The following is a 12350-nucleotide window of genomic DNA, read 5'->3' on the forward strand; positions in this document are numbered from 1 at the left end:
TGTATACTCATCAAGAAATCGAAAGAAGGATTTGTATAGTTTATGTGTATGTTGATGATCTGAATATCATAGGAACTACACAAGAAATACACGAGACAAGTAAATCATCTTATGACAGAGTTTAAGATGTAAGATTTGGTTGAGACCAAACTTTTCTTGAGTTTGGAACTTGAGCGTATTCCTTCAGGAATACTTATTCATCAGTCTACATGTATCCAAAAGATTGTTGAAAGTTCAACATGGATAAGTCATATCCATTAAAGAACTATGGTTTTGAGATCTCTGCATTACTAGAGATAAGGACCCATTAAGGCCTAATGGCAGTGATGAAGAGATATTCGGACGTGAAGTTCCATATCGCAGTGCAAGAAGAGCACTGGTGTATCTAGCAAACTGCACCAGGCCTGGTATGTCATTAGCAGTGACTTTATTGGCTAGATACAATGCATCACTGATTAAATGACATTGGGTTGGTGTGAAGAATATTTTTAGATATCTTCTAGACACCATAGATCTTGGTTTGTTCTATGAAAAAAAATCAAGATATGACCATGGTTGGATATTGTGATGCTGGGTATATATTTCATCCTCATAATCCTAGATCATAGACTGGTTTTTGTCTCCTTGAATGGAGGCATGACCTTCTCTTGGAAGTAGGGAAGACAAACTTTAGTGGCTGCATCCACTAGTCATTCTGAAATCATCGATTTGTATGAAGCATCACGTAGATGTATGTGACTTCTCAGAATGATTAACTTTGTTGAAAGTTCAAGTAGGGTTGATTGGTAGGAATCACCCACCATTATCTATGAAGATAATGTTGTTTGTATTACTAGATGCAGAAAGGTTATAAAGAGCAACATTAGAATATGTATGGCTCCAGAAGTATTCTATTCCGCATGAGTTTAAGATAGGTCGAAGATAAATAACTTGCAAATGAAGTCACGCTATAATTTTGATGATTTATTCATAAAGTGTTTACGAAGTTCTTCATTCCATAAATATGTTGTTGGAATTGTTATGAGATGACTTTGTTATTCATAACCTGTTTGGGATCTCTGGATCTTTGATATTGCACTCTTTTCCTTTATGAGTTTTTCCTATATGGTTTCTCATAGAAGGTTTTTAATGAGGCAATAGTAATACAAACATTGTAATGTGCCATTTTCTCCTGATTTTCCCACTGGGTTTTTGAAAGGAGTTTTTCATGGCATGTTGTATATTTCTCCTTAATTTTTCCCGCACGGTTTTTGAAGGGGATAATTCCAGGGATGATCAGTCACAAGGACAAGCAAGAATTAGGGGGAGTGTTAGGATTAAATTATTTATGTAATTGATGTTAATCCTCGCTTGTACATAGCGCACGTACGGTTACCGGTTCGGCGGCCGTCACGGCGTTTCCACACATCCCACTCTCGGGCGCGTCCCTTGCAATGCGTCTTCTCTCCTTGTATATAAGATGTGACTATCAATGGAATTGATGCGGTTGATTCATTCTTACTTCTGTCTCTAAACAGTTTTGATGAGCAGAGGCTGTGGAGTAGCATCCGTGGAAATTTTGGAATGAGTACCACTCGAGATTGTTCAACAACATCACTGCACCCCCTCACATCATCATCTGCAAAGCGGGTAGTAGGCTTTAACACTTGAGCGATATTACATCAGGAGAGTAGGCTTTTGTTTGTCCTTCGGGCTAGTGACTTTGTCAAACACTAGTAGAAAAAGGGCCTTTAGTCCTGGTTCATAAGGGCCTTTAGTCCTGGTTCTGGAACCGGGACTAAATGGTCGGTACTAATGCCTCTCCCTTTAGTCCCGGTTCAATCCAGAACCGGGACTAAAGGGCGCGGCCACGTGGAGCTCCACCTTTAGTCCCGGTTGGTAACACCAATCGGGACTAAAGGGAATTTTATGATTTTTTTGACAATTTTTTTTGAATTTTTTTTTATTTTCAAATTTCTGAATTATTTTAACCTCTAGTCTGTAATCACCACCCCTCATCACTTCTCAATTTATCCTCTAATCACCCCTCATCATTCCAAATCATCTAACTTCCCGAACGGTCACCCATCCTCCCACTCCCCCAGCATGAGCACGCTTAACTTTCGGGTTCTATTCTCCCTCGCTCCAAGATGTCAATCCTATTAACCTTTAGGAATTTTGCTTGAGCATGAAGTGACACATCTCATAGTTTTATTTTGAAACTATTGTTTTAAAAAACAATAATTATTTAGTAACACTAATATTTCTTGAATAATTAGTTTGATCATTGTTTGACCACAATTTGACCACAGTTTGACCAGATTTGACCAAAATTGAAATAACTGAAATAATTATTTAGTAACACTAATATTCTAGAATAATTAGTTTGACCATTGTTTGACCATAGTTTGCCCACTGTTTGAATTTTTTTCGATTTTTTCACTCTAGATCTTAAAAGCCCCGTAACTTTTTTTCTATTAGGTTTTTGAGGATTTTGAAAATGTTTAAATTCGGATGTATCTTTTCGAGTAGATGATTTTTCATATAAAGAACTTTTTCATCCGAGTTAGTATGCAAAAGTTATGCCCATTTTTACAAATTTCAGAGAGATTTTGCAAATAAAATCAAAATTCACATTTTTGCAAATTTTCCCAACAACTAGACGACATATCACATGGGAAACTTATTTTCTTTTATTTTTTTGACATTTCCATCATTTTCTTTTATTTTATTTTTTAAACTGAAAAGGCGATCTAGGGGGGTAGAGTTTGAAAATGGGACCTTTAGTACCGGTTCGTGGCACGAACCGGGACTAAAGGTCTCAACCCCATTAGTCCCGGTTCGTGCCTCAAACCGGGACTAAGGTCTAATCTTTAGTCCCAGTTTGAGGCACGAACCGGGACCAATGGTTGTGGGCCAGGAGCGAGGCCCATTGGTCCCGGTTCATCCCACCAACCGGGACCAATGGCCCACGTGGCCCGGCCGGCCCCCTGGGCTCACGAACCAGGACCAATGCCCCCATTGGTCCCGGCTCTGGACTGAACCGGGACTAATGGGCTGACCCGGCCTGGACGAAAGCCCTGTTTTCTACTAGTGAAACTCCTTAAATAATGAATGTGCCAAGTCTTTTGCCCTTTGCACAAAAAAGTTGCCGGCTTGATTGCATGCGACTGAACTTGTTGGGTTGTATATCACCAAACTAAAGGTTGATAGATAAATTCAAGGCACATGAGTTAATGAGTAGGTGCCACGGTGTTTAAAGTCACACCACAGATGGCAAATACACAAAAGTAATCAAAGATGTGCCCTTCTGGTGCTCAATCCCGTTGAAAGCAACAGTACATACGAGGCAATTACTAGCTTGTAGAGCATGTCATGTTTTCTGCATGGCTTGTTCGTGTCCATGAACCTTGATCATAGTAATTTCGTGAGTCTTTGGATGGCCTGTTGCCCATTGTTTTACGTGCTTTTGGTTGAAAAGCTTAGAGCAAGTGACGGAGAGAGGACACAGAAGGCAGGAAAGTCATTTCATTCCAGCATCATCATCCGAACATCTTATTAATTCCATCATCATCGATCGAACAGGAACATGCCTGGGAGCATGGTTTTGGGTACCGGGCGGAATATTCGGATGCCGCCCGGTAACCGCGTTTCTCGCCACCCCACGAGAAACATTTGTACCGAGCGAAAAAGTTTAAATTTAAACTCGGACAGTTATTACATATACTAGAATTGTCTGACAATATCTCATCTCGATGTGAGATAATATCTCACATCTAAGTATGACAACATCTCATAGCAACAGATAAACAAAGCCTACATCTTGTCTGTTGTTTGTTTGATTGTCTTGATTTTTGTTGCTTGTTTGTTTCTCGTCAGCGCATAGCGCACCCCTGTTCACGGACCTGGGCCTCAATTCAGGGTGTCCCTCTTTGTTGACTTGGTTTTTTCTAGCATGTGAGCGTCCGGAAAAAAATCAGTATTTACAGGCTTAAATAATGGACTTCTGCTGGAGTGGCATGTCGCGTAAAAAAGAACCTGCTAATGTAAACCTCTCTCTGCCTGTCACTTTTCCCATTTATGCTTTGTTCCTTTTCTATTAGCACATGAGAAAGCAACTTGCATGCATAAATCAAGTGTTTGTTTGGGAAAGTTGAAAAATTAAAAAATATGTCACACACGAAAATATTTGTGGACGAGCTGAATATATTTTTTGAAAACACGATGAACATTGTATAAACACATGATGAAAACTTTATAAATACGCAATGAATCTTTTTAAACCCGGTGAACATTTTAAGATTCGCACGGTGGAAAAATATCAGGAAAAAACACATGCACACGGAAATATTTATGTATGATTATTTTTGAAGATACTTGATGAATATTTTATAAACACATGACAAACATTTTATGACAATATGTGATGCTCTTGTTTTAAATGCGGTGAACATTTTAAAAGTCGCACGGTGGAGAAAAAAAAAATAAGAAAACCCACTTTTACACGGAAAATACTTATGGACTGGGTGATTTCTTTTTTTAGAATACATGATGCATTTTTAAACGTGACAAACATTTTAAAAGTCACGCAGTCGACAAAAAGTCAAAATGGAAAAAACTAAAATGATCAAATTGGATGTCGAGGGTGGACATGCAATTGGGTCGGTTGAGTTTCGGGTCAAGTATGAAAAGGCACATGGGTCATGGCGAGTTGTGTCTCCCAGGTGGACATGCAACTAGGTCGATTGAGTTTCAGGTCAAGGGTTGACATGAACTAGTTTAGTGGGAGCTGCGTGTCGAGGGTGGACATGAAACTGGGTCGGTTGATTTTCTGGTCAAGGGTGGAAATGAAATTGGGAAAATTACGATCCCAATTGCGAGTCGTGGGTGGACTTGCAATTGGGACAACTATAATTGGGTCAAAATGGTCAAGAAAAAAGTTGTGTGTCGAAGGTGCACTTGCTACTGGATCAAAGTGGATTCGCAGGTGAGATAAAAAATGGACAAGCCTAGTTGCAAGACGATGGTGGACTTGCAACTGCGACAAGAACAAACTACGAGCCCAGTTACGAATCAAGGGTTGCAATTGAGACAACTACGAAACTATGAGCTCAGTTGCAAGTCAAGGGTGGACATGCAATTGGGACGAAACAAACTACGGGTCCAGTTGCGAGTCAAGGGAAGACTTGCAACTAGGACAACTACACAAAACTACGATACCATGTGCGAGTTAACGGTGAACTTGCAACTGGGACAATAACAAGCTACAAGCCTAGTTGCGAGTCGAGTGTGGACTTCCAACTGGGATAAAAGCAAAACACATGACCGGTTGAGAGTTGAGGGTGGACTTACAAGTGATATAATTATGAAACTACGAGGCTAGTTGCAATTCAAGGGCCGGCTTGCAACTGGGATGAAACAAACTGTGGGCCTAGTTGCGAGTCAAGGGTGGACTTGCAACTATGATGAAAAACAAAAACACGGACTTCGGTTGCGATTCGAGGTGGGGCTTGTAACTGGGATAACTACAAGCCCAATTGCATGTCGAGGGTGGACTTGCAACTGGGACAACTACAAAAACTACAAGCCCAATTGTGAGTCAAGGGTCGACTTGCAACTGGGGTGAAATAAACTACGGGCGTAGTTGTGAGCCAAGGGTGAAAGTCCACCCTTGACTTGCACCTAGGATGAAACACTACGGGTCTAGCTACGAGTCAAGGGCAAACTTGTAACTGAGACAACTACACAAAACTGCTATGATACCATTTGCAAGTCATTGGTGAACTTGCAATTGGGAAAATAACAAACTACAAGCCAAGTTGCGAGTCGAGCGTCGACTTCTAACTTGGATGAAAAAAAAACATTACCAGTTGCGAGTTGAGGGTGGACTTGCAACTAGGACAATTATGAAAATACGAGCCCAATTGCGACTCAAGGGCCGACTTGCAACTGTGATGAAAAACAAAAACACAAACTCCAGTTGCGATTCGAGGTTGGACTTGTAACTGGGACAACTACAAACCGGGTTGCATGTCTAGGATGGACTTGCAACTGGGATAAAACAAACTACGGGTCTAGTTGCGAAGCAAGTGTGAATCTGCAACTGCGAAGAAAAACAAAAACACATGTCGAGTTGTGAGTCCAGCGTGGGCTTACAAATGGGATGAAGGAAATGGTCATAGTTGCGAGCCGAGGGTGAACTTGCAATCAAGAAAACTACAGAAGTATGGGCCCAATGCAACTCAAGGGTGGATTTGCAACTAGGACAACTATGAAACTACGAGCCCAGTTGTGTGTCGAGGACGAATTTACAACCGGGAGAACTACAAGACCATTTGTAAGTCGAGGATGGACTCTACAAATTCTCCACCAGGAAAGATGCACAACAAAAATTAACAAAAAATGAACGGGTTGCCCACTCTTCAACAACGAAATACACAAGCCCATGTGAAAAGAAACGCGAGAACATGCCAACACTAAACAAGAACGGTACACGTAAAACAAAAAAGAATAAGCCGCGCACGCATGGTCGAGTTGGTGTGAACATTAAAGCAAACAAATCGAACTGTTATAGACTTAGACGAGACATTACTAAATCTCATCTTGATGAGATTTAGCAAACACTCTCACTAGCTACACAGTCGAATGTAAAATAAACAAAAACAGGGAATGAAAAGATAGGTAACCCTCCCCCCAAAAAAACTACAACCTACAAAATGAACGAGAACCCAATACACGAAAATAAAAAAGGCCGACTAATAAAAGCCATATCGGGACTCACTGCTTCACGGGGATGAACAGAAAACAAAACACAACGATAACAAGTACGACTCAGTAGCACAAATATTTAACTGTATTTGAGTTAGACGAGACATTGTTAACTCTCATCTAGATGAGAATTAGCAAAACCAATGCGAGACAGGACCTCAAATCACATCGTGAAATGACCAACAAAAGACGCACAAGCGAGCGAGCCGACAAGTAGACACCACACACACGACATGACATGGGACGCGTGCGACAAACAACCCGCGATCAAGATATTTAAAGCAAATGGATGGCAGAGTGAAAAAAATTCATGAATTTCAAACAAATAAATAAATAAGAGAAAAATGAAAAATATAAATATAAATAAAATACAAAAAATCATGAATTTAAAAGAGTTCATAAGTTAAAACAAATAAGGAAACCGAAAAGACAAAGAGACAATAAAAAAGAAAAGAACATACCAGCCCATATAGTAACGTGACAAGACTACAGCCTAGAAAAAACAGAAAATATAACGCAGCCCATATGAGCGAGCACAGGGTTGTTCTGAATAACAAAAAAAAGGAAAAGGAGCGATCGCAGCTGCCTAGCGTCACGAGATGGGTTAGCCGGACGCACGGAACAAGACAAAGCCGCTGCACGTGAACACAAATCGTAAAGTTTTCATCAAACGGCTTAGAAGTTAGATGTGAAATAGCAAACCCGATACTAGAAACTCATGAAGAACATCTATGCAGCGGTAGCGTGGGCGTCCTGATTATCTGCCGTGTGGTCTCGGGTTCGAATCTCACGGATGCACAATTTTTAGGAAAAAAGGAAGATTCTTGTGTGAAAATAAATGTTGCCGGCGTGATTCGATCTAGCAACATCAAGGCAAGATAAAACACCCACAAGACCAAACCACTGCGCCACAAGGTGCTTGATGATGAAACGGAGTCCAGGCCTAATCTATAGTATATGACAGAAAACTGAATTCAAAATTCAAATTCAAATTCCGTTCGAAAATTTTCCGGGATTTCACAGATACCGCGGTAAACGAGAATTTCGGTGTCCACGAACCTTGCCTGCGAGCATAGACGCATCACGCACTTGCATCACTCACGCTCACGCATAGATCTAGCTGAGCCATACTCGGTCTCTAGGCGGCCTGGCGCCTAGCAATGGGCAGGAGGTGAGGGTGTCGTGGGCGTGGGGGCTGGTGATGTAGCGGCCGGGGGCGGGGTCTGTCCTTGGCGTACTGGCAGAAGCACCCCTGCCACTACAACACGGTAGAGAAACAGAGGCACTTTCTACAAGGCAATAAAAAAGTACCTCCCTTTAAAGGCCTTCTGGACAAAACGCCTTCAAAGGCCCTTGTTAGCCGGCACTTAGAGGAACGCCTCCAAAACATGCTTAATTGATGGCATTATGAGAAAACGCCACTTCAGATTTAGAGCCAATTTGAGAAAACGCTGTAATATCAAAGCATAGGGGGCATTTTAAAATTGGTTAGCCCCCTGTTGTAACAAATATGGCCTGTGAGTAGGGGTGGACTAACGAGCAGCTCGGCTCGTTAAGCTCGTACTCGTTAAGCTCGTGCTCGTTAAGGCTCGGCTCGTTAAGCTCGTTAAGATTAATGAGCAGAAAACTCTGCTCGGCTCGGCTCGTTTGAAGCTCGTTAAGCTCGTGAGCGCTCGCGGGCGCTCGTTAACAGACTATAATGTGTTATGATGTACATGATGAATGTGGAGGTATGGTTTTCAAGATGAAATATGATGACAAAAAAAAATGAAGTAGTTTGTTGCCTCATATGTCGATTAGATTAAATAGATGGGCTGAGATGCTACAAAAAAAATTTGTTACGTAAGATGAAAATATGCGTTGTGCTGTTACTAACGAGCTTAACGAGCTACTCGTGAAACTCGTTAGCTCGCTCGTTAAGCTCGTTAAGCTTAACGAGCTAAAATCAATGATTGGCTCTGTTCATTAAGAAGCGAGTTACAAGCTTAACGAGCCGAACTATTGAGCGCTCATTAAGCTCGCGAGCTACGAGCTTTTGGTCCAGCCCTACCTGTGAGGCCTTCCACTCATGCGGCCAGATGGACACACTATACAAACAAACTTGCTTGATAAATACAGCAAGCAGGAACTAGTTGTATTGTTTGTTGGCAAACTTGTCTTCAGGTAAGCCCGACGTCGCGAGTTCGAGTCAGACCAGACTGCTCGTATTTTGTTTTTAAGTATACTTACGTGAGCCACTCCTAGTTCGAGTAGCCATTTATTTAGTCCCATACCGACTACGGATGTAAACATTGACTGGTTTATAAGAGGAGCCGCATATTCTTTCTGTTATAAAAATTCTTAAGCGGTAACAGCGCCATGCAATGTGTTATTAGTTTGTGGAGTTGGTACGTGACTGCCACATGATGAACTGTGCTCTTTGTTTGATTGATGATTGATGATTGATGGGCCTTGGCTTGGGCCCGACCGATCCATAGTAGCGAGAGAAATACCATAGCATACTACGGGTGGCCTGTGGAGGAGGATGAATTGTAGTATCTCGTTTTTCAACTAGGGACTTACCGGAAACGCCCGCAAAGCGCTGGAGCTTTGGAGGCGCTTTCAGAACGCCAGACCTATCGAGGCACTATTGGAAAATGCCTTCCTTGACCTTTCGCTTCGTGACCATTTAAAGGCGTTTTTACAACCTTTAGTGGCATTTCAGAACGCCTTCGAACAGCGGACGTGCTGTAGTGTGCTGCGCGCGCAGGTCCGTGCCGGTGGTGATCGCCGGCATGCACACCGCCGTCAGCTGCCCCACCTCGCACGCCCCGCCTGTGCTGTCACCACCAGCGCCAGAAGCATCATCGCCGACACCACCACGGCCTCCTTCCTCGTCGCCATTGATCTCCTCTTCGCTTCTGTACTCTCGCTCTCACAGTGGCAGGCAGGTGTTGAGTGTGATCTGTGATGGTGGTGTGGAGAGGGATCTAGGGACGCCCATATTAGCACTAATCTTCATATTTGTATCAACATACGTAGTTGTTGTTTTGCATGTAACTTAGATGGTCTAGTGAGTAGTGTGTCCGGTGAAGCTTTAGCAGAGCCGTGCGGAGACGGTGAGAGGCCGTGTCACCGTGCGATACGGCGAGTAAGGCAAGATGTCGATGGCGGCACGAGGCGGAAATGTTATGTGACGCGGCAAGCAAGGCGAGATGCTGAAGATGATTGTGCGATGCGACATAGATGGCCAAGTGCCAGATGCTGTGTGGAATGACATAGCCGTGTGAGACGGCCCTGCTAGAGTAAGTTGAAGCCAACCTGTCACATACGAGTACTATCTATGTGAGTTTGTTAGTACGTGGGAAATGCCGCTGGTTGATAGAGGTTGTTAGTTGCATGCGGCTTGCTAGCTAGCTTTGTGCGTGGCTGCAGTCATTGGTCACGTGTAGCTGCCGAGTCATGTGCATCATGGAGATAGTAGAATGATTCTAGGAGGTAGAAGAGGTCGTGTTGTTAGTGGTTAGTGGAGTCTGGTGTGAGTTCATGGGTTGTGGTTGAGTGACAGAAGCTTTGTATAAATAGTCACTATGGTCAATTAGAAAAAGAGCCGATAGGGCTAAGGAAAATACGTAGCCACGGTGAGCCACCAAGTAAGGATCTTTGGCAAAGCCATTGTCTTCTTCCTTGATGAAGTGAGTGTGCGTGTGGGCTTCCTTCCATGGTGTGTGTCCTTGTGTTAGACATCTGAGATAAGAGAGAAAGCACAAGAGAGTTGTATGGGAGGTAGAAGAAGAGCGGCGCTGCGAGGAGGCTGCGCTAACAGCCCGGGGTCTTCATAGATGGGCACGCCATGTGCTGCCAAGCGAAAGGCACGTCGAGCAATCACTGGCGACCTAGCGAATGAACACCCTAGCTGCCACGAGCCGGCAAGTTAATCGCTCCCGCTGTAGCTATCGGTTCAAGTTGAACACCAAAATGCATGAAGAGTTGAAGCATGTACTCACTGAACAGCACTAGTAGTTCGCCATGACTAGGGAGGGTCGGCAAAAAGGTTGACGCACGCATGGGCACACTTTATGGAGTGCATTCAAGTGGCCAGTCGATCGGTAGAGGTGAGCCGAGTAGTTCGTCTCGTCCGTCCGATCCATGTTGGCTGCCCGCTCTCTCGGTGAAGCCATGGATCCAAATGCGCTATAATATTGTGCATCACCGCCGTGATATTTCCTTCTGGCGCGATCATGTCTGGCCACCAGGTCGCCCCGTGTACAAAGTACAAACCGTACCTGCTTATGCATGAGTAGGCTCGAAATTTATGTGGGCAAATCAATGTTTTGGGCCATTAGATTAAAGATCCAACTGTCATTCTTTTTCTTCTTCCTCCGGCTTTCTCCTCCCCCAAAATCAGCTTACCCAAATTGCAAATATATAATCAACCTACGTATAGTTGTTGTGTTTACACCAGTAAATAGCATAAAACTACCATGAGTACGGCCCGTGCTTCAAAAAACTACCACTGTTTGCAGAAAATTCAAAAACCTACCACCAAAAAGATGGTTGGCTGTTTCAAAATACACTAGTTGTTTACTTAGTTAAAACTGAGCACGATTATGACCCAGTCGTCAGGGCCACATGGTAAATAAATTCTACATGTTAAGTTGGACCAGCGCCCCGTCCCGTCGCCATCTTCTCTCCCCTAGTGGGGGAGCGGGGGGGGGGGGGGGGGGGGGGGGGGGGGGGGAGCAGGGGCCTGGCCCCCCTAACGATCGAGCAAACATGGAACAGCTAGCATGCAATTAGCGATAAAACGAACATACACATGTATTTGGCCTCCCTTATCTGGCTATCTCTCAATGTGAGTATTGGGAAAAACAAAAAACAAGCCCATGTGAACAGCCCACTAGGAACGGCCCGGCCCATTGGCTCTAGTCCCTGACCTGTGCACTGCATTCTACACTAATTAGCGGATACGTCGGCAGGATAACCAACATCAGCAAACCATTTTTGAGAGTGAACTATGAAGCACATGCTTTAGCCAAACATTCACGTAGGCTTCAGCACGGTCGTCATGTTTGGTTTGACCAACCTCATGATCAAACTTGTATCCCACTATATGTGGTTTTCGATGAATAAAATTTGGTCGTTCGCTCAAAAAAAAAACTAATTAGCGGATACGTTGGATTAGTGAGCAGAAAATTAGTCACCGCTGTTCCATGCCATTGCTGTTCGCTCGCCTCTGCTCTAATGGCGGCGACGGCGTGACGCATCCTCTCTCGATTGCATTCAATTCATATTAAATCATGCAAAGCCGTGTCTCGAGGGAAAATCATGTAGGCAGCTCCTGTGTGTCTCGACGGTTAGCACCAATGGCTATTGAAATTAATCTCTCTCAGTTCTCATCTTATATATGTTATTAGAATTGTTCCTTTTATTTTAGTTTAATTATTCTGATTGTGAGATTTGTGATGCCAAGTTTTCTTCCGACGAAATTACAAATATCTTTGATGCAAGTTCTTTGTTTTTAGTTTGTGATTAAATCATTCCTGATCTTACCGACAGTTGTAGAATATAATGAAAACTAATGCAAATATAAGTAGGTTTTTATTTCATTGAATTGCCACATT

The sequence above is a fragment of the Triticum urartu genome, chromosome 5A, assembly GCF_056163025.1.
Source record: "Triticum urartu cultivar PI428250 chromosome 5A, HENAU_Tu73, whole genome shotgun sequence".
NCBI classification, from domain to species: domain Eukaryota; kingdom Viridiplantae; phylum Streptophyta; class Magnoliopsida; order Poales; family Poaceae; genus Triticum; species Triticum urartu.